General features: G+C 39.6%; 1 long non-coding RNA gene across 7 annotated transcripts; it reads right to left on the minus strand.

The window, feature by feature from the left end:
• Positions 1-2,999: 2,999 nt before the first annotated feature.
• LOC145521997 (uncharacterized) lies at positions 3,000-24,510 on the minus strand. 7 transcript variants are annotated; one of them, XR_014065829.1, is made up of 9 exons: positions 24,269-24,510; positions 21,263-21,317; positions 20,614-20,781; positions 14,428-14,646; positions 10,686-10,773; positions 8,555-8,597; positions 4,427-4,536; positions 3,696-3,938; positions 3,000-3,164 (listed from the first exon to the last, which is right to left on the minus strand). It is a non-coding gene; the product is annotated as an uncharacterized LOC145521997 (long non-coding RNA). The 7 variants fall into 7 exon arrangements; XR_014065834.1 differs by having other exon boundaries at positions 14,428-14,600; positions 24,269-24,509; XR_014065832.1 differs by having other exon boundaries at positions 21,263-21,320; positions 24,269-24,509.
• Between the last annotated feature and the right edge of the window lie 861 nt (positions 24,511-25,371).

A 25,371-nucleotide genomic window follows, 5' to 3' on the forward strand; every position in this document is an offset into this window, starting at 1 on the left:
TGCTTGTCCTATATAAGCCTGGGAAAAGATGTCCAAGTTATGTACAAGTCAGACTTGATTCAGAATGCATCTTCGGGGCAGGGATGTTACTTTAAAAAGGACTAAAAATTCTATATGAAAGAGTAATAGATGAGTCAGAGACATTGAGTATTAAAATTAATGTGACTTCAACTTTCTTTGAAACTGGTGAGTCTAAGGCTTTTGGGTTACATTCCAAAGATGGTATGTGTGTATTTGTTTTCATGTGAGTGCTCTTGGGCCCCCAAATCAGTGCTTAATGAGTTTGATGGGTTTGAGCACCAATTTTATTGCTATAATCTGTAAGAAGTTAGAACCTGACTTTCAATTTCCAGACTTTCAAAACAGGTGAGCTTGCCAGAAATTTTGTAAAATCCTATAGCCAATCCAGCAGTACCTGTTGAATGACTGAATCTCCATGACAGCAAATGACTATGCTCAGTAGGAGCTGATCCTACTGAGTAGAACAGGCCATTTCTTTTGGAAAGGCTTCCTGATGGTCTCTGAGTCACCTTCAACACTAGGACTGAGAGATTTCCACCCACAGAGTGGCCTATAGCACCTGGCCAAGTTAAAAGCAGAAACCTTAAAAAAGCGTATTTCCTCATCTATAAGAATGATTTGTTTCCAAATAAGAAGTGACAAGTACCCACTAACTCAGTCAATCTTCCCAAAGCAAAGGGGCAGGGATTTTGCCCAAATGTGGATTTTCTCTCTGGACACTCAGGTAATAAAGCTAACCCAATACATGAATTCTTAGCTCAGCATCAATCTGCAGGCATGAGTAACAGTTTCCAGAGTGTTAGATTAAATGTGTAAATTATTTATTGCATAATAGAAGATATGGAAGTCATGGGAACACAAAGGACTATTGCAATTTTATATTTGAAAAACACCTCTGAACACTACGGACTTCCCTGGTGGCTCAGATGGTAAAGAACCTGCATGCAATACAGGAGACCTGGGTTCTATCCCTGGATCGGGAAGACCCCCTGGAGAAGAGAATGGCTACCCACTCAAGTAGTCTTGCCTGGAGAATTCCATGGATAGAGGAGCCTGGTGGGCTACAGGCCGTGTAGTCACAGAAGAGTCGGACATGAATGAGTAACTTTCACTTTCTGATCCACCACCAAGACTATTGTTTTACTATAAAATTTTTTCTCAGCATAAAAATAAATTTCATCGAAATAATTAAAAACTTAAGAGAAGACAGTATGAAGTAGTGAAAAGAACATGGACTTTGGAGTCAGCAGATCTGGATTTGAATTTTGTCCTCACCAGTGTACTATGGCCGGATCCCTCAGTAGCTGATGGCAGCAAACATTATTACTCACTTGTGTTGCATGTTTTATTGGGTGGCCATGCCTCTGCTCTATAGTTTCTTTATTTCAAACCCCAAATGAAGAAGAAGCCCATATCTTGAGAGCATTGTTGGCCTCATGGGAGAAGGGGAAAAAAGAGAGCCCATGATAGACAATGTGAGATTTCTACTCACTGGCTTAAACAAGGCACAGGGCCAAGCCTGACTCATTGGGGGTAGGATTGTATAATAGACTCATTGGAAGTAGCAGAAAATAGTCTGAATCTAATATACTACAGTGATCTTAGTGAAGTTACTTCTCTAAATCTCAGTCTCCTCAGACTGTCAAACAAGGCTAATGATCCCAGTCTCTGCAGTAGTTCTCAGTAAACAGTTGTAAATCAATTGCTCAGAACAAATCTAGCTCTTTTTTTTTCTTCTTTTGAGATGTTTGTGGATGAGCACTGATTTGCACTACTGTGAATTTCAGAGTTTAGAAATTAATCTTCACAAGCTGTAATTTAACAACTATTTTTTGGCCACATCTTACTATGTGCCCTGAAAATCATTAATTTGAAAGAAATATAGACCTTGCCATTTTTCTTTAAAAGTTTACTAACATAGCATTAGTTGCTCAGTCGTGTCTGACTCTTTGTGACCCCAAGGACTGTAGTCCACCAGGCTCCTCCGTGCTTAGGATTCTCCAGGCAAGAATACTGGAGCGGGTTGCCATTTCCTTCTCCAGGGATCTTCCCGACCCAGGGATCCAACTTGGGTCTCCCATATTGCAGGCAGATTCATTACCATCTGAGCCACTAGGGAAAACCAAAATGAGCCCTTGGGATTTCCCAGGCAAGACTATTGGGGTGGGTTGCCATCCCCTTCTTCAGGGGATCTTCCTGCTCAGGGATCAAACCTGAGTCTCCTGGGTTGCTGGCAGACTCTTTACCATCTGAGGTACCAATATTAACAATTTGAATACGAAGTATGATAGTGTTTCCATTATGCTTTGTGTATAAGAATATGGGAAAGTATAAGTGTTTCCATTATGCTTCATGTATGAGAATATGGAAATAAGATTAGCATTATTAGTCTCACTTTATAGTTAAATGAATTAGTACAATAATTTTTAAAAAATTCATTAATTCATTAGCAACATTTTAAGTTTTTTCTTCTGATTATTAAACAGTAATATGTATACATTATCAAAAACTGAAAACACAAAAAAAGGATTTAGAAAGAAAGTAATCATGCATGATATTCCAAGAATATCCTGACTAACATTTTGTTTTACTTAGATCATTGTTATCTCTTTCTCTCCATGTGTATTATGGCTATAACATTGCACAACCAGAAACATAAAGCACAGGTTTCTTCTTTTTAATACTTGACTTCTTAATATGTTTTACTTTTCTGTCCATTAAAACATCATTTTCAAGGATGTTTAATATTCTTCTGTTACATACATATCATACATATGATGCTTCTACCATTGGATATTTCATAAATTATTCAGCTTTCTTCTCTTGATTATTTATCATTGTTTTTTGTTCTGTTTTGTTTTGCAGTCAGTGCAGCACTGGATTGAACATCTTTGCATATATGTTTTTGTTTGCATTTGGAATTGTTTATTAAATCTAAGGTTCTACAAAAATAATTAGGTCAGAGAATGTTTGAAGTACTTGATATGTATCACTACTTTGTTTCCCAAAAATTTTTGACAAACATTGTTGACTTTTTACCATATGCATAATACTAGTGGGACAAAGTTGGCAGTAGGTAGTGATGAGAAGTTGAGTTGGAAGATGGCATCCAGACATGAACAAGACTTCAAAGCAAATCTTTCCTAGGAAAGAAAATAAGGTTATAAATAAAAGTGGGGCATTGTGGAAACAACTGAGTGTGGGTTAAAACTGAGAGCAGCCAAGGTTAAGTTACTAAATGAAAACAGTAGCATTTTAAAATCCTAGCCCAAAGGAGTGGTGCAAGGTTTTGTGTCCTAACAGGTTTGGAAGACAGAGAACAGACTAGTCAGTGGAACTGGTCTTGTGTAGGTCTTTCCCAAGGTCACAGAGTTTGTTAAGGACCCAGGATCTGGGCCTTCTGATCCTGTGGTCAGTGTACTTTCCACCACATCACGGTGACTCTCATGACAAGGCACACACCCGTGCATTGAAGAGTCAAATTACCACATCAGACATGGTGTAACTGAGTGACGAAAATGCATGACATAGACTCATGCTTCCTGAGTCAGTGGTTCTCTACCCAGGGACTATGAGCTGGGTCAGGTAAATTTCAAAACAGTTACCAAAAATGTGCTTTTGCTTTGTTCCCATGACCTTCTGCAGATTGGTTCATTGTTTCCCGCTAACCCTACCTCTGACCCAAGTCATCCATGAGAAGATTCTGACAGGCTGTTGCATCCTCAAAACTGCTGTTTCTCTTGATGTTCTCTTTCCCTTGCTCGCCAACAAGTCTTTTGCATGTGCCTCCTCACGTGTTGTGGGAGGCTCAGCATTTATGAGTCAGTTTTGAAAACTGATTGAGCCTTACTCTGCACCAGCTCCTGGAGGCAGAGCTGTGAACAAGAAAGGCACGTCTGCTCCTCAGAGGGTGAACTCTAATGAAGGGAGACAGACAAAAACCGAGCAATTTAATAGACACAGTAACTTCAGACAGTAAAAATGTTTTAAAGAAAGTGAAAACAAAGGAGATAGAAGGGTGGGGTGAGTTGGGAGATTATGATTGACATACACACGCTGTTGATAAGGTGTATAAAGCAGATAGCTAATGCAAACCTCCTGTATAGCACAGGGAACCTTACTTAATGCTTGGTGGAGACTTAAATGGGAAGGAAATCCAAAAAAAGAGGGGCTAAATGTGTACATATGGCTGACTCACTTTGCTGTACAGCAAAAAAATGACACAACATTGTAAAACAACTATACTTCAATAAAAAATTTGTAATGTAGATTTAAAAGAAAGAAAAAAAAGTAAACCAGATAATACGATAGTGGTAAAGCTTGAACCTTATCTAGGTCCATGGACAGGAAGGACTCTTTGAGGAGATACCTTTTAGGTAAGACCAGGATGGCAAGAAGGAATTACCTTGTGAAGACTAGGGAAGAGCATTCTGTACAGGAAGGATGCCAGCTGCAAAGGCTCCAAATCAGGAACAGGCTTGGCATGTTCAAGAAATAGCAAAAAAGTCTGTGTGCCTACAAGGTAGTGAGTGAGGGGGAGTAAAGGAAAAGACAGTCTTAGACCTGGGCCAGACGTGGGGTCTGGAAACCTGCCTGTCACCCAGGATTCCTTGCTCCCTGTAGGCATCCTCCACCTCTGATTGGTTACCTCAAATCTCAAATTAGTCCCCTCTCTATTCCTCAGAGCTCTCCCCCTTTGCTGGCTTATATCAAGTCTCTCTAGGGTAGTCTGAATCCTTCCTGCTAACCTCAGATCTCCTCACCTTATTTCACTCCCAGGTTTCCACAGGAGGGATGTTTCTAAATGCAATCTGACTGTACCACTATCGATTTCAAGTAATGTGCAAGAAAGCCTTCCCAGAGCAAACAAAACCTCTCCTTATCTGGTCCAGCCTTGTTTCTTACCATCCTCTTCTCCTGCCTTCACATCCCTTCCCTCTCTTTATTCCTCCTTCTCATATTCACTTTTTCTCAAGCCGTCCAGAGCTTCTCCCCGCAAACAGATCATGCTTGTTTCTGCACTTGTACCAGCATCCCCCTCTGCCATGAACACGTGATCTTTTTTCCCTTCTCTTTATGTCCCTTCAGTGCCCCTGATGCCATGAGGGATGGAGCCAGCTGCCCTCTTGGGTGCCTTAGCAACTATTGTTGCTTCTGCTACACACATACAGCTTCTTACATCTGCCTCACTACGGTGAAAGTTCTTGCAGGTAGGGTCTGAGTCTTATTTGCCTTCCTATTCCCACAATTAGAATGAGGGCAGTGCCAGGCAGAGAGGAGGTGCTCTGTGAACATAGGTAAGAGGTCTTCATCTACTGTGGGTCCCAATAGGAGAAGTATTTGGGCAAGAGGGGCTGTGAGGAACCCTTGAGCCTTCCTGTGATGTGGAGGGCTGTGGCAACTTCATGGTCCCAGGAAATCTACTCAAAAAACGATGGTAGTGTCAGTCTTGGTTTATGAGGAAGATACTAAAAATCTCCCTAGTGCTCTCTCTAGACATGCGTGCATGCTCAGTCGCTTCAGTCATGTCTGACTCTATGCGACCCCATGGACTGTAGCCCGCCAGGCTCCTTTGTCCATGGGATTCTCCGGGCAAGAATGCTGGAGTGGGTTGCCATATTCTCCTCCAGGGGATCTTCCCCATAATAGAGGCTAAATAAATATTTCATAAATTAATGAATGAGCAAGTTAATGACTTCAAAGAGAAATTCTTTCCATATCCAAATAACCTTGGCAAGGAATACAACCTTGATCCTCCCATGAAAAGGAGAAGTATATTTCTTCAAGGTTTTTTCTTATAGCAACATTAGAATTTATTTTCATATTTGTATTTTTACCATTGAACCTGAGGCATTTGCTTGAACACTTCTCAGGGCACTTCACATATGGATCCTAAATGTATTGTGTCTGTGTGTGTTTGTGTGCCTGTTTATTTTCTTATGTTTGTGGACAGGAAATATTGTATTTACATGTCACTTAAGCTTTCTCAGAACTCCCTTCCTACAATCCCAGGAACCTGCATCATGCTGGAATGAACTATTTCCTGACAAACCCAGAGAATACACTGTCATGCTGACCCTCTTGTTTGTGTGAACGAACTATTTAAGGTAAACGTATCAGCACTCAGATGTCATTTCCTCAAGGCTCAGGCTTTTCATGTGGTTGATGTGCCCATATCTGAGTGGATAGGCTTTTAAAAATTAAAATACTGGCTAAACAAACCAAAGAAAAATATTTTGAGAAATATTAAGATTAAAGCTGATTGATTCATAAATGTAAGAACTCGATCAAATATAATGTATCATTATACATTATGATCTATTCAAAAATTCATCACAAAAGAGCAGATGTAATAGATATGATTGATATTGAGTTACTTACCATCATCACATTTTTAAAAGTTCTGGAGATGAATTGAAAAAAGTCAGTGACTGAAGAAATGTGAAGGATGCTTTTATTCTTATTGTGACTTGGATGTTATGTGAAAATTGCAAAGTTATGACTAGTTCTCTGAAACTGGCAGAATAAAGAGGATGTGTCTTGTATATATTATGAAAACCACAATTCTTGTCAAATGCATAAAACATTCAAATATGCAAGTGAATGTGGTGTTTCTTTTTTCTCCCATATTTTAGTGTCAAGCAATATAGACTCTATTTTTTTGGGTACACATTCCCAAACTAAGATCTCTCTTGGTGTACAAATATACAAAATTATTTTTTTAGCATTAAATAATATTGATCAAAAGAAAACTGCCACATCCATGACTGGAAAGTAGGAAGAGGTAAAAACTAAGGAAATTCTAAAAGCACAATTTAAAGAATCCAATTCAATACCATAGGGGTGTGCCCAGGAATTAATATTTTTGATGAGCTCCCCAGGTAGTGCTGGAGGATAGTCATGTTTGGCAAGCACTGGCAAAACCTAGTTCTCTCTTCCTAGAATTAGATTTAACATCTGTCAGACTACCTCTGCACGAGGTAACAGTGCTAAACGGGGTCCTTAGCCCACAGCAAGAGAGAGCGGAGCAGGTACTTCTTACTTCCCTCATGTAATGATAGGGACGTCTGTGGTACATGGACATCGACTGGCTGCAACATCTAGTTTTCCCTGTTGAAACTGTCAGCTGACAGAGTTGTTGAGAAATGTGGAGATTATTTTAGTGTAATTTGTCATTTCACAGTTGAGGACACCCTTATATAGATAGTGAGTTACTTGGCAAGGTCACACAGATAGTTCTGGAAAGATTTGGGAGTAGAACTCAAGTTTCCTGAGACTTCAGTGCTTTTTTCATTAGGGGAAAAAAAAAAAGCTCTTTATACTGAGACTTCAACCTAATTTTCCAGCCTCTTTCCCTATCACTTTACTCTAGACATGCTGTTACATTTCCTCAGACCTCAGGTATTTCCTAATATAGTAGACACCAGTTGTAATGCCAGCCTAATGCCCCTTCTTCCTGCTTTTGGTAAAAGCCCTTGACTAGTCATTGTGAAAATGCTTTCTTCACTCTCTTCTGGTTTGAGTGGGTTCACTCCAGCCCCTGGCCTGAGGGACGGGATGTGGGAGGGCATATGACCTAAACCAGAACACTTGAAGATTGAGTGTTTAGTTTCAGGAGGGTGAGACTTATCCAGGCCAGTGAGCATCAGTCAGGGAACTTGTTGGAACCACTAAAAAAGAGCTACTCTCTCTTCTGTGGTCCTTGTGGCCAAGAGTTGAGCTACTGCTGCTGGTGGTTGGGGACACCCTGCCTGAGAATGAAGCCAACATGGAAGAAAAAGTCATGTGGAGAAAGTGAGACTGATCCCTGGTGGCTCAGCCAGAGTACCTGGGTCCCGTCACACCATTTCCACATCTACTGGAGTTTTCACTTAGGTGTTGATAAATCAACTTATGGCTTAAGCTGATTTGATTGGGTTTCTGTTAACCTGCACATGAGAGGATTCTGCTGATATACTGGGTTCTGTCATTTTGCAGCTTTTCTACCATTTCACTGTAATACTCATTCTTTATTTTTCCTTTTTAAGAGCTTTTTATTAGAAAAGACATAAAGGATTAGTTAGCCATGGTTGTCCTGTTTATCATTCACACGGACCAATTGCCTGGTTATCAATAGCCCTGCCCTGACATGCATTACATCAAGCATGAGGGAAAGTGTTTTTCATAACTCTTTAAACACTGGTGTAGGCCTGTGAAATGTCATCAAACAAAGATTCTTGCTTTTGTAGAATTTAACTTTTTGTGCAGGGAGCAATAATTAATGAAGAAAACATAAAAAACTAAACATGCAAATTGTCCTGTGGGTTGGAAGGTGGTAAGAGTTACGTTAAAAACACCATCAACAAGAAAAAAACAGAGTAGAGGGTACTAGAAATCCTGAGGGTGTGAAGATTGCAGTTTAAAATAAAACTCATTACAAAAGTTACAACCTAGTAAAGACTTAGTGGTAAGGGAGTTGGGCAGGTGGCCACCTGGGAAAAAGGGTGTTTCAGGTTTTCAGGATAATCAGTGCCAAGACAAAAATGGAGCATACCTGTAGTCCAGGAACAGCAAGGAAGCCAGGGTAGCTGCCAGAGCTAACAGTGGAAAAATTAAGTCAGAAAGATCACAGAGGTTAGTTACATTTCATTTGCAGTTATCTATGAACACTTTGTCTTTTACTCTCTGAAATAGAGAGCAAGTGAAGTTTATTTTACTTTATTTTTAAGTTTTTATTATCCTATCCTACCCTATTCTATTTGATTCGTTAGGAGGAGTTGTCACAAATGGTGTACTTCGCATTAAAAAAAATGCCTGTGGGTATAGAGTGGAGAATAGGCTGGGGGGTAAGTGTGGAAGCAGGGAGACTAGCTAGGAGGCTGTGGCAAAAAAACGTCCACAGATGCTCAGCTCCACACTCAGTCTTCTAAACATTCCTCAGTGCCATGTGTCTGGAAGCTCACAAACTATTTTCCTAGACTCCCTTGCCAGCTGGTTTCCACATAGGAACTGCCAATGGAAAGCACGGTGGTAAAATGAATGTAGGAGGAAGAGAGCACCATTTATTTTTCTGCTTCTGGTTGCACCTCCAGTCGAGGCAGCATTAGGAAACGTGGGTGACTGAGCACAAGGAGGAGGGAAAGGCCATCAACTGATAAGGAGAGGAATGCAGATGGAGCACGCTTGGGGCAGAAGTGGTGGGTGAATAGGAGTTCAAGTTTGGCTATGTGAAGTTTGAGATGCTGTCTTAGTGGAGTTGTCAGTAAGTGACTGGATAGTATGGAATTCAGAAACGAGATCTAAGCTGCAGATGTTAATTTGAAAGTTAGTGATGTTATTTAAAGCTGTGAGATGAAGATGACAGAAAAGGAAGATCACCACTGGGATCCTGAGGCTCTCTAACATTCAGAGCTCAAGGAGAAAAAGAGAAAGCAGAAAAAGATAGGAAAAAGAGTGAGTAATGATGATGAAAGCCTCAGACCTTGTCAAATCAGCTGATGAGTCAAAAAGATAAGGACCGAGAATGGAAGCTGGATTTAGCCATTAGGGGTGATTGGTGACCCTGATAAAAGTAGTTTTTAAAGAGTGTGGGGGTAAAATCTTGGCACTGATTTATTCATTCACTAATTCATTCGAAAGTACCTATTGAGCATCTTCTTTGAGCCAGTCACTGAGAATTTGAGGTGAACATGAAAGACATTGTCCTGACCTCTCCAAGTTTAGAGGATTCTACTGTAATTACAGGCTATGATATCAGGCAGGGATCAATTTCAAAACAGACCTTTACTACATGTGTGCGTGCTCAGAGGCATACACACCCTTGAAGACTGAAGAGAGCAAGAAAGACAGGTTAAGGGAAGTTTACTGTAAGCCCATAGGATGTACGAGAACACTCCCTGCCTCTATGGGCTAGGACTTGTTCTTAAATACTGTTTATCTTGCGAGTGGCTGCATCTGGCATCTTTAAAAGGGGATTATTGACTCTCTTTTTGTTTTTATTTTGGAAAGTATTTGACCGGGTGCCATAATTTGATTTTAATCTGATTTTATCTCTGTAGTGCTTAGATAGTTTAATTGCTGGTTTGATCAGGCACCTAGAGTGTGAATTGTTGGAAAAATAACACGCTGCATTCTTATAGTCAGGACTGTTTTCATGGATTCTCTCTCCTGAATACAAGCAGTTATTCATGACTCTCCAGGGACTAAAACTTGCAAAACAGTGTTTTGTTCATCTAAATATTGTTTAATAGAAATCCTGTAAAGCAATATCTGAAATCCTAATATTTTCTTAGGTAAGTTTTGGCATGAGGTCCTATGCAATAAAATAATTGAAACTGAAACAAAACTTAAATGGTAGACATCCTAATATGTGTTTCATTATAATATGGCTCTTAAATATTAGTCTCCTGTAATTTTTAATAGCAAAGTAATCACTAGGATATAATAAAAATGTTAGTATAGCTTGAAAGTTATTTCTCTATAGATAGGAGACCTCTGTAAAGTACAGAAAAATATTATTCTTGCAAATATAAAGCACATCAGTATTTTTGGTTTTCTGTTTGAATTCTGTAAACACTACTAATAACCTATAAACGAATGCTCTTGGGCCACGACAATATCAAACTGTTATAAAGTGTGTATATTTTGTTCATTCAGGCAATGAGATCGATCTCTAAAGAACTTGCCTTAACAAGCATCCGTGTGACCCATTTTAAGCTTGTCCCTGGAGTCCTAACAAGCAGCTGAATACAACATACTCCTACATTCAGAAACCTGAAACACAAATGATTTGTACCTTAAACATATTCATTTCAAGAAAGGGATTCTTTCACTGGGAATTTTTATCAGGAGTGGGTGAATAGATGAGAAACTATGGCACTGTTCTAAAAAAATCAGTTACATACTTTTAAAAAACGGTCTATAATCAAATGATTTATTCTATTTTATAACATATCTAAAGTAAACTATAAGCTCCAAGTGATAAGAGCACACACATTAAAAATCAGAAAGTTCATGGCCTGGTTTTGGCTCAAAGAACTTGAAACAGCCAAACACAGCCTTATATGGCCAGAGTGTTTGCCGTGTTTTCTTGGATTTCAGTAATGGAGCCCCTGGAATTAGCGGAGCTAGAAAACTTCTTAGTTTCCGCCCACCCTCCCCACACCCCTCCGCCCACCATTTTATCCCTTCGCTCATCCCCCTTTCTCATTTGGTAACCATAAGTTTTTTCCTATGTCTGTCAGTCTATTTCTGTTTTGTAAATAAGTTCATTTTTTGTATCTTTTTTTTTTAGACTCCACATATAAGCAATATTATATAATATTTGTCTTTGTCTGGCTGACTCAGTATGAAAATCTCTAGGCCCATCCTTGTTGCTGAGGTAGAAGAGGGAGAAATCAAACAATTCCTGTAGAAAAGTCAAGAGAACTGAAGAAAAAAACTAAGACGTTTTTCTCTAGGTCATCCATGTGGAGAAAACTTATTTTTTTTGTTTTGCTTTAGTTGTGTTGACTTTTCTATTGCTTCTTTCTGTCCTCTACTCTTGAAATGAAGATGAAAAATTGTTTCCAGGAGTATTAGGCATAATTTTAGCTTGTTTCTACCCCTACATGCAACTCTAATCTGGACAGTTTATTAGTTGATGAGACATAATATTGCTTCATTTGTCAAGATTACATTTGTGGGGAAGAATTACAGAAACATCCTCCCCTTTTACTCTTTGCATCAGTGTGATTGGTAATTCATGTTTGGCAGTGTCTTCTGCAAGTTTAGAAGTGCTCTCAGAACATGCTGGGAAATGACTCACTGTTCACTTCCATGGGTGTTCACTCAGCTGACAAAATTGATGTAAATCAGGATCAGAAGAGGACTTTTCATAATTTAAATTGGAGAGAGTGATGTTCATTGGTTGCGCTTAACTGCTGAGGAGGCTTGGCTCAGATAGTAAAGAATGTGGGAGATCTGGGTTCGATCCCTGGGTTTGGAAGATCCCCTGGAAGAGGGCATGGCAATCCACTCCAATATTCGTGCCTGGAGAATCCCTGTGGACAGAGGAGCCTGGCGGGCTGTAGTCCATGGGCTTACAGAAAGTCTGACATGACTGAGAGACTAAGCACACACACACACTGTGAGAGAAGTTTCCAAATTTCATTTCTTAGAATCAATGGTCTCCCACAGAGTGGAGTAGGAGTCAGAGAAAACCCAGAGGCTCATTCTAGCCCTTTGCTTCCTAATTACAACCTAAGGAGATCTCCCTTCTGCTCTTTTAATAGCAATATGTTAAACTTGCAAATGGCACTACAAAATGGATTTGCTGCTTTAAAACTTAGCTTAGCATTTGAAGACATAGGTCTTGTTAAATGAGCATCATAGGAGTGGAAATCTGAACCCAGATGTGCTAGAGTCTGATGATGGTTCCCACAAATCCATTCTCCCTTTTTTCTTTCCAGTGATAGAACCCTGAACTCCCTCGTCTCCTCCCATTTTGAAAGGCTGGTACAAGGCCACCCAACTAGAAAGCTTGTATTTTCCAGCCTCCTTTGAACCAGCCCTGTGTCATACTACTAAGGCTAGAGGAGTGAGGTGTGAGCACAAGTGATGTGTGCACATTCTTTAAAATGTGTCAGTTCTTTAACACAGGAAGTCCATTGCCATCTATTCCTTCCCTTTCCAAGGGGACTGTCATAGCCACCTTAGTCTCTAAAATGGAAGCTATGAGTTGATGATGTCAGTGCCAGCCCAGCAGATCTTAACTGCTTCTTTTGAACTATAACATGAGTGAAAAATAAAATTACATGTTGTCATGTGTGTGTGTGTGCTCAGTCACTCAGTCCTGTCCAACTCTTTGAGACCCCCAGGGACTGTAGCCTGCCAGGCTCCTCAGTCCATGGGGATTTTCCAGGCAAGTATAATACTGGAGTGGCTTGCCATGCCCTCCTCCAGGGATCTTCCCAATGCAGAAATCAAACCAAGGTCTCCCACATTGCAAGTGGATTCTTTACTGTCTGAGCCACCAGGGAAGCCCATCTATTTTGAACATCATCAAGTTCCTCTATTTTGAAGATTTTGCTAAGCTAGTTCAGCCTTTACCCTAAGTAAAGTAACAAAGGTCATGCAAGATTTGTGAGGTCAGTTTCATTAGAAAGGCTGACTAAAAGAATTTAATCTTCAATGTAATTGGGTTCTACCTCATGAAATAACATGGTACAGAGGAATATCACAGCAATCAGTGCTGTACAGGCCAAAATGGACAGATTCCAGTTATTAGTGTCCTTATTATTTGACACAGCACAAAAGTAGGGCAGGATGAAAGGCATAGACACATCTAAACAAACAAACATGGGCAGGAATTAAGTGGAGGCAGTATTATGACACACATGCCTGGCAGTTAGTGGGAACTGAGAGGAAAGCCTGGAATGAGGAGAAAGGTACACAAATGGCATCTGGGGGAACTCTCTCATTATTTATCATTTTGTGCTTTTGCTGCATCTTTCCTATAAGAAACTTCTGAGTCTTTACACAGTAATAACAGTTATCTTACTGACACCCCGGTGCTTCATACACTCTCCTGCTGCGCAGGCATCTCTTATCCAAGGGCTCCTTAGGGGTTACATTAAGCTCACCCTCAGAAGCCCTGCCATGGCTCTATGCTGAACACATTAAAACCAGAAATCCCTTTCTCTTCATAGAGGTTGCTTCCCCTGTCTATTCTCTGTTGGTCGATGTTACTTTTTTTTTTTTTTTGCCATTTTTCTCTGAAGGTTTTTTGACTGTACTGGGTCTACGTTGTTTTGCTGGACTTTCTCCTGTTGCGGGGTACACGGGCTTAGTTGCTCTGGGACATGTGGAATTTTCCTGGACCAGGGATTGAGCCCATGTCTCCTGCATTGGCAGGCAGATTCTTATCCACTGCACTACCAGGAAAGTCCTGAGTTTTTTTTTTTTTTTTTTTACTTTTCTTTCTCTTTCATCTGTCCAGCCAATGTCAACATGCCCTCCTCCTATTTCTTTAAACTAGTTTTAGATTTATCCATTGCTTTCTGTTCTCACAGCCACCTACTTGGTCCAAGACCAGAACACATCAAACCCCACAGCCCCACAACCTTCTATTTAGTCATAACCAGATTTTGTTTGTTCTCACGTATTAAGATGGGAGAAATTGCTCTAGAAGCTGCTCTTGGCGTTTACTTCCTTCCTCAACAACCTGTAACAGTTGGCTCCCATTTGTCTATTGCCTGTAAGCCAGTGTCACCACTTAATTACAGCCTCTGTGGTATGGCCATTGAAGCCTCAATGTGTTATCTGAAAAGCTGTGGCATGCCCCCTTGACAGGGCTCCTTGAGACGTCTAAAAGGGAGTGACATCTGTAAGGTGCGTAGAATAGTACACAGCGCACAGTGGGCACTGAGTTCATGCACTTGCTCTTACCTCCCAGCCAGCGCTCCGTCCCCTCTGCAGTCCGCAGTAGATTCCTCCCCTCCTAGACCACATCATCTCCATTCCTTCCTTGGCATTTTCAGTGCTCTTCAGCCTTAATCCCCAGTTGAAGTCCTGCTTTCCTCGCAGATTCTTGTCTGAAGTCTCACTGCTTCTGTAATTGACTGACATCGGTCATGTATTTTCTTCAGCTACAGTTCAAGTGGACCCCTTGAAAGGCAGGAATCATTCTTACACTTGGCTCCTCTCTCCAGCATCTGGCTAACGTTGATCACCTATCATTTGCTCAGCACTTAGCAGTGGAGATATTAAAATAGGTGGATTCACAAATATCACAAAAATAACAAACCCATTTGATGTACTAGTTAATGAAAAATTTTGGAACACGTGCTCAAGTAACCTTGATGTTTTTATGTGCACACATACCTGTTTCTTTGCACTGTCTCCCATGTGACTTGACTAAACTTGAGAATAACTCGTAAAATGGTAAAGCAGTAATGGGAGGGCTATTTGGTGATATGGGCCAGAGAAAAGGTGAAACCTAAGTGTTCAAGGGAAAAGGGGGCAAAGGTAAGAAGAAAAGATGTGAAACTGAGAGAAAGGAATGAAGGTCACGGAAAGGGCAGTAAGGTGAATATATAAGGCTATCTCAGCATCATGCTGATTCTGGATATCAACAGTTTCATCAAATTCCATTCATAAACCTGAAAAACTGGTATTATCCTTGTATTAACAGATCTGTTATAGGTGAACTATTAAACACATATGAAAGGTGGTACAAAATTTGCATTATGGATGAATGTGTATTGAACCAATACTGACTCAGACACGTGGTGCTCCCAGGAGCCTTAGAAAAGCTCTCAATCCCAGTCCAAGGCCTGGGATAGCCTGGGATAACCAGAGCACTGCAGATCTGTGGGCAGACTGGGTGACTTCCAGAGTTTGGGGAAGTCAGCCTGACGCTATGGAGTTCCAGGTTAAACTGGGAGTGATTTATCTAAGTACCCAGCTTCAGTACCCTCTGGGCTTTACCTTTTCACTCTCTAATCTTTTAGGCTGCCAAAAGCTCAGTTCAGTTTTGCTGCTATTTTATTTTTTCTAGATCAGCAAATGACTTCAGAGCAACAGTAGCTTTGTGTTTTGGTCTTACCTCTCTGGAATCTTGTCTTTCAGATTTTGGTCTAGTAATTCCTCAGTATCTTATCTTTTTTATTATGATTATAAAATATTTTGCTTGACTGTTTTGCTTGTTCTTAATAGGAGTGTAAGTCTGAATTACTTACACTAATTATTAGAGGAAAACTTGTCATTGCATTTTTTTAGATGTAGAAATTGAAGTTTAAAGAGAGCTATCTATCCAGTAGAAAGAACCAGCACTTGAATCCAATTTGGTCTCATCCTAAACATTTTGCTCATTCTGTTCTGTCATATAGACTAACAGATGAATGTAGTATGATTTGCTGTAATTAATGTGTTGGGTAAAAATTATAAGAATTTATTAGTTGTCTTCTTAGTTGTCTACCTTTACTTCACTTTTAACCTGGGTTCACAATACTCTCTCCTCTGATAACATTAGTTACTAAAGGGATTAAAGAAAGAAGTTTAATAAAGGCTGCTGGCAGTTACTGACTCTATGCATTGTGCATTAAAGAAAACTGGATTTTTTTTTTTTTTTTTTTTGGTTTGTTTTAATCATGCACCCAGGAGGTAAAACGATGGACTCAATCTCCAGGGGGTTTCGAGCACTTAACCAATGTGATCTTGTTAATCCTCACAACACTACCTTGATGTCTCTGTTTCATAACAAGTGTAATTTTCCAGTAGAAAGTAAATGACATGAATCTTGATTTTAAAAACTTTTCTTTTTGGATCCCCTGGCTGTTATACACATGTCTGGGCTGCCTCTCTGTATTGACATTTTTGCCATTTATCTAGTGTGGCTTTCAAAAATAAGACTTTATAAGACTCAAGGTGGAAAAAAAAAATTAAAGGTATGAAGCTAAAGAGATGTATTAAAGGGATAGCATTAGGATGGTGGTTATGTATTAGAGTTACAATGGAAATTTCTCCCCGTCTGATACAACGTGAATGTAGAACTGGAGGCAGCTCACCCAGCACCTGTCTTTTGATAAATATAGAAAATTATGATTATGGATATTCTGTTTCTATTATGTAGATAATTCCCTTAATTTTAAGCTATCACTTTACAGTAATAAACAAATGGCAAGCTGTGTGTGTACTGTGTTTTGAAACTGAAGAATTAGATACTTTAATATTGTTTTCCATAATTAGGCAAGGAGAATAGACACTCCCAAGATTGAAAAAGCTCACCCAATGCCAGAGTTTTTCATAGTTCTAAAGAGAGTCAATAGGAGCATCTTTGTCAAAACTTAAAAACCACACAACCTCTTGTTCAAAGCTTGCCTACGTGCCTTGTATCTAGACACCAGAACTGGTGCATACTGGAGTCAGAAGTTTACCCCTGACCTCCCCCACCATCCTCAACACCCAGAATTTTTGACAGGAAAAGTCCCATATGCAAACCATGAAGAAGCAGGAAGTTCAGATTGCTTTTTTGTCACATCCTAGTAGTTGCAGTGTGAATCTTTTGTGGGAAAGCTGGAAGATCACAATGGGATAACATGTTAATTTTGTAATGTTTACGCAGCAAGAAAAAAATGACTGCTGCACTGGTTGAGGGCCTCTCTAACAAAGACAACCTGAATTAAATATAATAAAATGATTAGGATGGCATAAAACACATGAACAAACATTTTCTACCACCGAGTCCAACAGAGTCTTGCTCCTCCTCAGTATTTGTGAGTATGATGGACAATACCAGAGCAAGATCTCATGGTGAGATAAGGATTGAAATAGCATGTTGTGGGGATTCCAGCTTGCATTGTCTTTTTACCGGGGAATTATTCTTTCTGTTTCTGTTGTCAGGGCTTTGAAACATTTTTATTTCTCAGAGATATCAAGGTTGCTATGGGACATTTCAGAGTTTAGATAATGGACACTCGAAGAAGCACACTGAGAGAAAAGATGGCTTCATGTCAAGACAAGGCTTTGGGAATGAGCTGAAACCACTGCGTATTTGCATATTAATGAGAGGGAGCAGGTGAACACTAACAAATGGAAGCACAGAGGGTGGCTGGTGAGATGGCTCAGGGGCTATGAAGCCCAGATGATTTGCTATTAAATACAAGCTAATGGGGCGATCCTTGAAGATTCTAGCAGGCACCAGCGATCCATAGGGACCTAGGGACTAGAAGTATTCATTTCCTTCCTTCTTTATAGTGTAGTATTTTAGCTGGCATTATAAAGTAATCAATGCTGAATTATTAAACAGAAATACCATTAATTTCAACATAGAGCACTCTAAGAGTAAGAAGTTGCTAAGGAATATTTAGATTTCAATAAGGTTCAGTGTCAGAATATCATCAAGAGTGCAGGGGTAAAGTCAGTGTGGAGGCAAACAGCATTGGTTCAAGTCAGCCTCTCTGAGCCCTGGGACTGCGGGAAGAGACTCGCGCTCTTTCTGAGGCTTAGTTTTTTCAGTTATAAAATGGGGGTAATGTAGTTTTCCCCTCATTTGTTATAGTATAATCTTACATAGGTAATTTAGTGTTGTAAGCAAAAGTGAATAGATAAAAATCTGTGTTAAAAAATAATCTTCTCCCAAAGATTTCTAATTTCTCTCTTTTAAACAACACTTTTTTGGCATATTTGAAATATACAAATTTGACATAGGCACATTCTAGAAATCTACATGTAATCATATGAAGTATTTGCCCTGTTCCCATGACCTGTGTTTTTTCCCTTTCTTTTTCCTATCAAGAAGCCTCAGGCCAGAACTAGGAGTCCCTACATCCCTTTAGGGAAACTCAGTGCCTGGCAGAGAGAAGGCTGTGGCAGGGGACATTCTTCAGGCCCCCTGCTTCTTTGTTTTAATGTTTTGCTTTTATTTATTTATGGCTGTGCTGGGTCTTCATTACTGTGCACAGGCTTTCTCTGGTTGTGATGCACTGGCTTCCTGTTGCGGTGTCTTCTCTTGTTGCAAAGCACAGGCTCTAGGCGCGGGCTTCATTAGTTGTGGCATGTGGGTTCAGCAATTGTGGTGCACGAGTTTAGTTGCTTCCCGGCATGTGGAATCTTTTCAGATCAGGGATGGAACCTGTGTCCCCTGCATTGGCAGACAGATTCTTAACCACTGGACCATCAGGGAAGTCTAGCCTCTTTCTGTTGGATTCCTGCAACATGGGAAAGGTATGACTCCAAGGGTATGTGTGGAGTCAGGAGGAGCAGATGAAGCTCTAAGGTAGACACTGGGGAATTTTAGTAGCACTGTAGAAATTTAACCAATTGCCCATTCTCTAGTATGAAAATGATGTGGATATATTATAGGGCAGAATTCAAAATTCACATAAGGGCTTTAAAGAAAATTGGTATTTGAGGTTGGGATAATGTAAAATTCATAATGCAAAATATAGAAGTATTCTACCTTGACGTTAAGGTAATGTGAGGAAACTGTCGAGCAAGTCAGTTAGCTCTCTATTCCTAAAATCAGCTGCTGCCTCACCTGCCATGCGGGACTACTCTTAGTTTTGTTGGGCTTTTCTAAAACTCATCTTAAGGAAGTAAATGGTCTTTGATTACTTTTTCTGGTGAAAAAGAGATGAGATTTTTGCTTCCAATTGTGCTTTTTAAAATCTAACATGTCTAGCTTAATTGTTATTACTATTCTTTATGCTTGCTAATTTAGTGCTTTATAATATTGTTTATTTTTTCTCATCCTCTTCCTTCTTCTCCCTTTTTATAACCAAACTAAGAATTAACACTCTCCTGGCACTTATAAGAAATATATAATTAGCTGTCTAATGCTATATTAGGCAACCGTTATTTTTATTATGTATTCAAGGATTTTAGATAAGATAAATTAAGGAAGAAAAATTTCCACTTTTGAAGCTGCACAGTTTTAATTTGATCCTACATTCATTTTCTCAAGTTTAAATATTTTTGAGATGGAGGAGGAAAATAAAAACCAACAGATAAGTAAGCCCCGTTGACTTGACACCTTGGATTATATTTTAACCATGTAGAGGTTTTAGCACATTTGAACTATTATGTCATTGAGTTATTTTAAAACAACTAGGAGTCTTGATTTAAACTTGTATTTAAAAAGAAAAGATTGATTTTAATTGCTGGGTATAAATTATTTAAAGCATGGGTTGGCAAACTTCAGCCTGTGAGCCAAAGCTGGTATGTGTCTTGTTTATGTACAGTCCAAGGATTAAAAATGGCTTTTACATTTTAAAGTGTTGTAAGAACAACAACCAAGAAGGACAGTATTCTATAGAGACTGTATGTGGTCCACAAAGCCTAAAGTATTTATTATTTGGCTTTTTACAAGGAAAAGTTTGCTAACCACTGGTATAGCAGATTACACAATATATTTTCTTTTAATTCTTTTTAATGCTCTCTGTTCCTATTAATGTCCTCATCCTTTCCGGGACTCACTGCTGCTTGGTTGTCCAAACTGTTGGTGGGGTATGTTTTGAGTTAATAAACACAGTGCATCATTACTCACAGAAAGCCTGTGACTTCTGCTCCTTTCATGGCTTCTTACAGTAACATTTCAATATGTTTTGAGTTAATAAACACAATGCATTATTACTCACAGAAAACCTGTGACTTCTGCTCCTTTCATGGCTTCTTACAGTAACATTTCAAACCCAATCTCTAACCTTTATGCTAACTGCAATGAATCTACACTGATCTTGAATCCAGTCTTGTCTTCTGGCCATCATTAATCCAGAATGTTATTAAGCAACCATTCTCATTAGTGAGTGGTAAAGAAAAGCAGTAACACTGAAGTTTGGAATACTGGTTAGTCCTCAAAATATATACATGTATGATGAAAAGAAAATCTTTTTCATAGTGAGGAAGAAGGCATGAGAGAAGCTCAGGAATTAACCAGTTAAATAAAAAGCCTTTTTGCTTTGAGAAAGAAGGGAAACAAGGGCAATCCAGTGGTTTGGGAAATTGTATCGCTTTTTTCTTAAGTAGAAATGGACAGGTGAAAAACACAATCCTCTTTCTGCATAAAAACAGAAAACCAATTCTCAATTTATCTTCCCCTCCCTCTCTTTTTTCCCGTAACTAGTGGCTATTTACCTCTCAGAGTCCAGAACATGGGCTCCTGTAGACATTCTGGCTCCCAGATATCTGACTTTGATTTGTACCATTTCATGCAGAATTTCTTTGTTAACTGAAGAAAGGCAAACGGTCCAGTGCCAAGGAAAAGCAGTAAATCTCAGAAAATAGATCTAAAGTAAGGTGATACTGAAACAAATAATAATACTTAGAAAAGCCAGAATAGTATTATAAACTATTATCACACACTTTCCCCACCCTAGCCCTTGCCTTTGTTTGTTTTTTAAAAAACTTAGAATAGTTTTATGTGTGTCTACTATTAGGTAATAAATTTTATTCAGGAATTGGTTAAGTTCCAGATCATTCCATTTGCAGTTCTCCTAACTGCCTAGTGATGTTCTCATTTTGACATTGATTATATGTGGAAATAAAGAAACAATGGGTCAGACTAATAGTTTTTACATAGACAGGCAATGTTTGGGCAGGTTCCTTAAAAATTCCCTTCAGACTGTGGGAATAGTACAACCAACCACAAAGCCATTCCTGGAATATTTACTCTTGTCCAGCTCTGGAGAATTCTTGGTTGTCACATGGCCTTGGAGAAAAGCTGGGTCTTGTTTCCTTGCTAAAGGGCCCCTTCCCATGGTGCCGGCTGCAGCTCTATGCTGACCTTTGATGGATGGTGACACCCGCTTCCTGGCTGCCAGCTAACAACATCCTTGATTCTTCTTTGAAAGAAGCAAATCTCAGGGAGTGGATAATCACCCAAAGGAAGTCAAGAGGAAAGGCAGAGATTGTAACAAAAGGAAAAAGTAAATTTGGTTACTTTGGGAAGAATACTGTAAAGCTGCAGATTCTGATGTATTCCATTTACTGCCAGATAAATGTTCGGAGATGGGTAGTGTTAGAGAATGTAAGATTAGCGAGATCAACCACTTATTTTCTTTAACACGCAATGCTACATTGCAGCCGGCAATGTATTAGGCTTGGAATCAAGAGATCTGGATCTGAGTCTTTGAATAGTTGTTCAAATAATAATACATATGTCTGAAGATGTGCAGGATATTCTGTCCTCTCTAAGTTTCAAACTCACCTTGAAGGCATTGATGGGAGACTGGAAATTTGGAAGAGTGGAGGAAAGGGAGAAGTTGCATCACCTCTATTTGTTCCCCAACCACACAAATGAACATGTGTGTGTGCATGCACGTGAGCGCGCACGCACACACACACAGTACTTCTGGCAGCCCCTCCAGCATCATTTGCTTATGAAGGTGTTTAGAATAATGCTTGCATCACAGAATGTGCTCAGTTGTTGTTAGCTATTATTTTTCTTGTTTTATGCACAAAAATGTCCCAGCATTAGATTAATTTGGAAAGGCTGCAACCTCCCTCTGTCTTTCCCATGAGATTTATGATAAACATGCTAAAGAGTTTTTACATTTAAAAAATCAGTTCAACTTTAGTTATTCCAACATTCTCTAAACCTATTTGAACACCAAATTTTCCCCCCTCAAATACACCAAATATTATCTTGTAGAAGTGGGGTTCTACAGAAGATAGTTTAGAAAATGACAACCTAGTGAGACATCTGTGGAGACCTGCCTCTTTACTTTCTATATGACCTGAATGAGCCTTTAAGCTTCAATAATTCCCTTGTTGGTTTCTTCATGACACTGTCAGTTCCCGTGGCAGACACAGTCCAGGGCAACCCTCTATCATCCATGCCCTTGTATGATCCCCTCCTCATGAGTATGACCAATAGGATATGGCAAAGGTGATGGATTGTCACTCCTGGGGTTATGTTTCATTATGAGACTCCATTTTAGCAGATTGGAGACAGATAAAGGGACTCTCCCACTGACCTTAAAGAAGCAGTTGCTGTGATGTGGCAGGGCACTGTGAGCAGCTTAGAGGACCCAAGGGCCTCAGTGACAGAGCAGGTAGGAATCTAACTCTGCCAGCAACCACATGAGCTTGGAAGATGATGTTGAGCTCCAGAAAGGAACATGGCCCATCTGATACCTACATTGTGAGGCCCTAGGCAGAGGACCCAGTTATACCATACCCAAACTCCTGACCCGTGGAAATTGAGGTGTCATGGATGTATGTCATTTTGAGCTGCTAAATTCAGGAATTCTGTAATTAGAGTAGCAATAGAAAACTAGTATAGTTGCCTACCAAAACCCATTCCCCCTGTTTTTTCATTAATAACAAAATGTAAATTTCCTTCAAAATGTCAGGCTGTCCAGAAAAATACTTTACACTCCTGAATCTCTGCTGAAAAGGGAACAAAGCGAACATATCTAACCTAGGAGTTCCAAGTGGAAGTCTGATAAAGATTCTTGAAGGCTTGCTTTTCTGATGAAAGGGAAAAATACCCTGGTGTCTCCTCAGTTTTCCCCTTTGAATATACATCCTATGTAGGGAGCTGTGGCAGTCATACTGGGGCCAAGAGATACATAGAGATGACAGCCTTGACCTTGCTGAACTATTTCATCAACACTAGCTTCCGCCTACTTCCATGCATCTCATTATTTGAGAAAAATAATTTCATGTATTAGTATGTTTAAGCTACGGTTTGTTGGGATTTCTGTTATGGTCGTATAAACATATTCTTTAATGGTTAATATACTATATGATTTAAAAACAAAAAACAGACAAAACATCTATCACAGTGCCTGCCGGAGCTGGCCATTCTCCCTCATACATATATGCATATGTGTGTTTGCTCTCCTGCTTCTCTGCACTTTTACTCTCTTTCAGTCCTCTCTCATATCCTTGCTCGATCTCCATTCATTCATTCATTCATTCAGCAAATATTTACTGAGCACATGCTAATTTCTGATACTGTGCTAGGTCCTGAGGATGCAGACATAAGTGAGACACACAGGCTTCCGTTTTAACATTTCAGTCCTTGCCTCATTAGAATGAGAAGAGTTTAATGACTGATTGGCTGATTACATTTTAGTGTGATTGAGTTCCATTTGCAGTCTCAATGTATTATGAATGAATGATTCTTAATCCAAATTGCCATAAATGCCTTTACTCTCAGATACAAAAATTCCAGGCATTAGTGAGCAGATGATGAAGTTTTTCTTGGTGTGGGGTTGGAGGAAGTATGTGAAAGTAGATGACTGACCTTGGACTACTTGTTATCAGTAATTTCTGGAGCCTTCCATATGTTTTCTGATAGCTCTTTCTTACTCTCCACTTACCTGGTCACAGGACATTCTCTTTCTTGTCTAAATGTACTCAAACCCTGACTCTTTCACTTCTTTTTTGGCTTCAAAATTCTCAGAAACATATCCTGATTTCAAGTAGATTTTATATTCTTTACTGCATAACCTTGTTGTTGACTATGACCCTCTTATCTGGAAACACCACTATAAAGGTCTCTAACTTATTTCTACTTTTGATGATAATAACTCAAGCCAGTAGTGTAACAATGGCATGCACTCTCTTTGTTAAGATATTTCTGTGCCCTTAACTAATCATTCGCTGCTTGTTTCATTTTTATGTACTTTATTGCCCTTTATATATTGATTCGACCTATCTCAGACCACAAACTAATTGAAGAGAGAAAATCTGATGCAATTCGTCTTGTATGCTGGAAATCAATGAATTGTGATAATGGTGGTGATGGACTTTCTCTGAAGCTCCTGGTCATTAGACTTACCGTCATTTAGGGTCTAATTCTTGAAAGAATTCTTCTTTCAAGTACCAATTGCAGAATGAAGCAGAAGTAAACCCAAAAGGACATAAACTGTGTTGGAGATTATTTTTAGTTTGTGAACTTAAGCTAATTAACATTTGAGTGGCCCAACCCCCATCATCTTAAAGATGAATAAGCAGGAGAGACTGAGGCACACCATCTGGCTGCCAGGAGGCCACTGTTATCATAGTCAGAAGAATGCCCAGCTAGGAGTTCTGATGTTCTATTTGCATGTCAATGGAATCAACACCAACCACTCTTTTTCACCTGCATTCAGAATCGATTGAGAAAGACACTGACCCATAGAAGTCAGGCAGTTGGAGCTGGAGAGCAAACTGTCACCCTTATCACCAAGGCTGCTGCTGGGGTACTTCATGCTTAGTCTGCCAGTGAGGCGGGCTTGCTAACAACCTCAGAGCCTCTGTCAGCTCTGCTTGACTGCAGCCCCTCCTGGCTGGGGCCCACCTGAGTAACACTTAACACAGCAGAGCAGGGCAGGCTGACAGACTTTGAAGGAAGAGCACACTCAGATCCTTCTCTCAAACCCAACAACAGAAACACTCACTGCTCTTCCCAGGGCGGGAAGCTGAACGGGGCCACAGTTAGGACGAAGCAAGTGAGGGCAGAGTGGTTTTTATGGAAGATTTTTATATTTTGTTCCTCTTGGGTTTTTTGCATTTATTTTGATTTTTAAAAATATTGCATTAAATATTATTTTTTCTCAATTATTGAGTTTTTGAGTGCATCCTTAAATTTCTTAATTGAGGTGAGTGCCTCAGTAGCCTCGTCTGAGTCCAAGCCTTGCAAGAAGATAAAAGGGTAAATGGATGGAGACCTTTCCAGATAGAAATATCAGGAGTAGGGACTGTATTCCTACCTGGTTGGATGTTTAGGAGCTTGATCAACTCTACTATCAACTCTACTATAATTGTGCAAAGATACTCATGTAGTCAGAGAAACTCTTTTTTCTTTAGTCAATATGTTGTATCTCTGTTGTTATAAAAGGAGAGGCAAAGTAAGACAAGTGTCAGAGATACTAGAAGATGATTATAATGTTCAGTAAAGCT

Source organism: Giraffa tippelskirchi, chromosome 9, assembly GCF_054371585.1.
Source record: "Giraffa tippelskirchi isolate mGirTip1 chromosome 9, T2T-mGirTip1v1.2.pri, whole genome shotgun sequence".
Taxonomy (NCBI): Eukaryota; Metazoa; Chordata; class Mammalia; order Artiodactyla; family Giraffidae; genus Giraffa; species Giraffa tippelskirchi.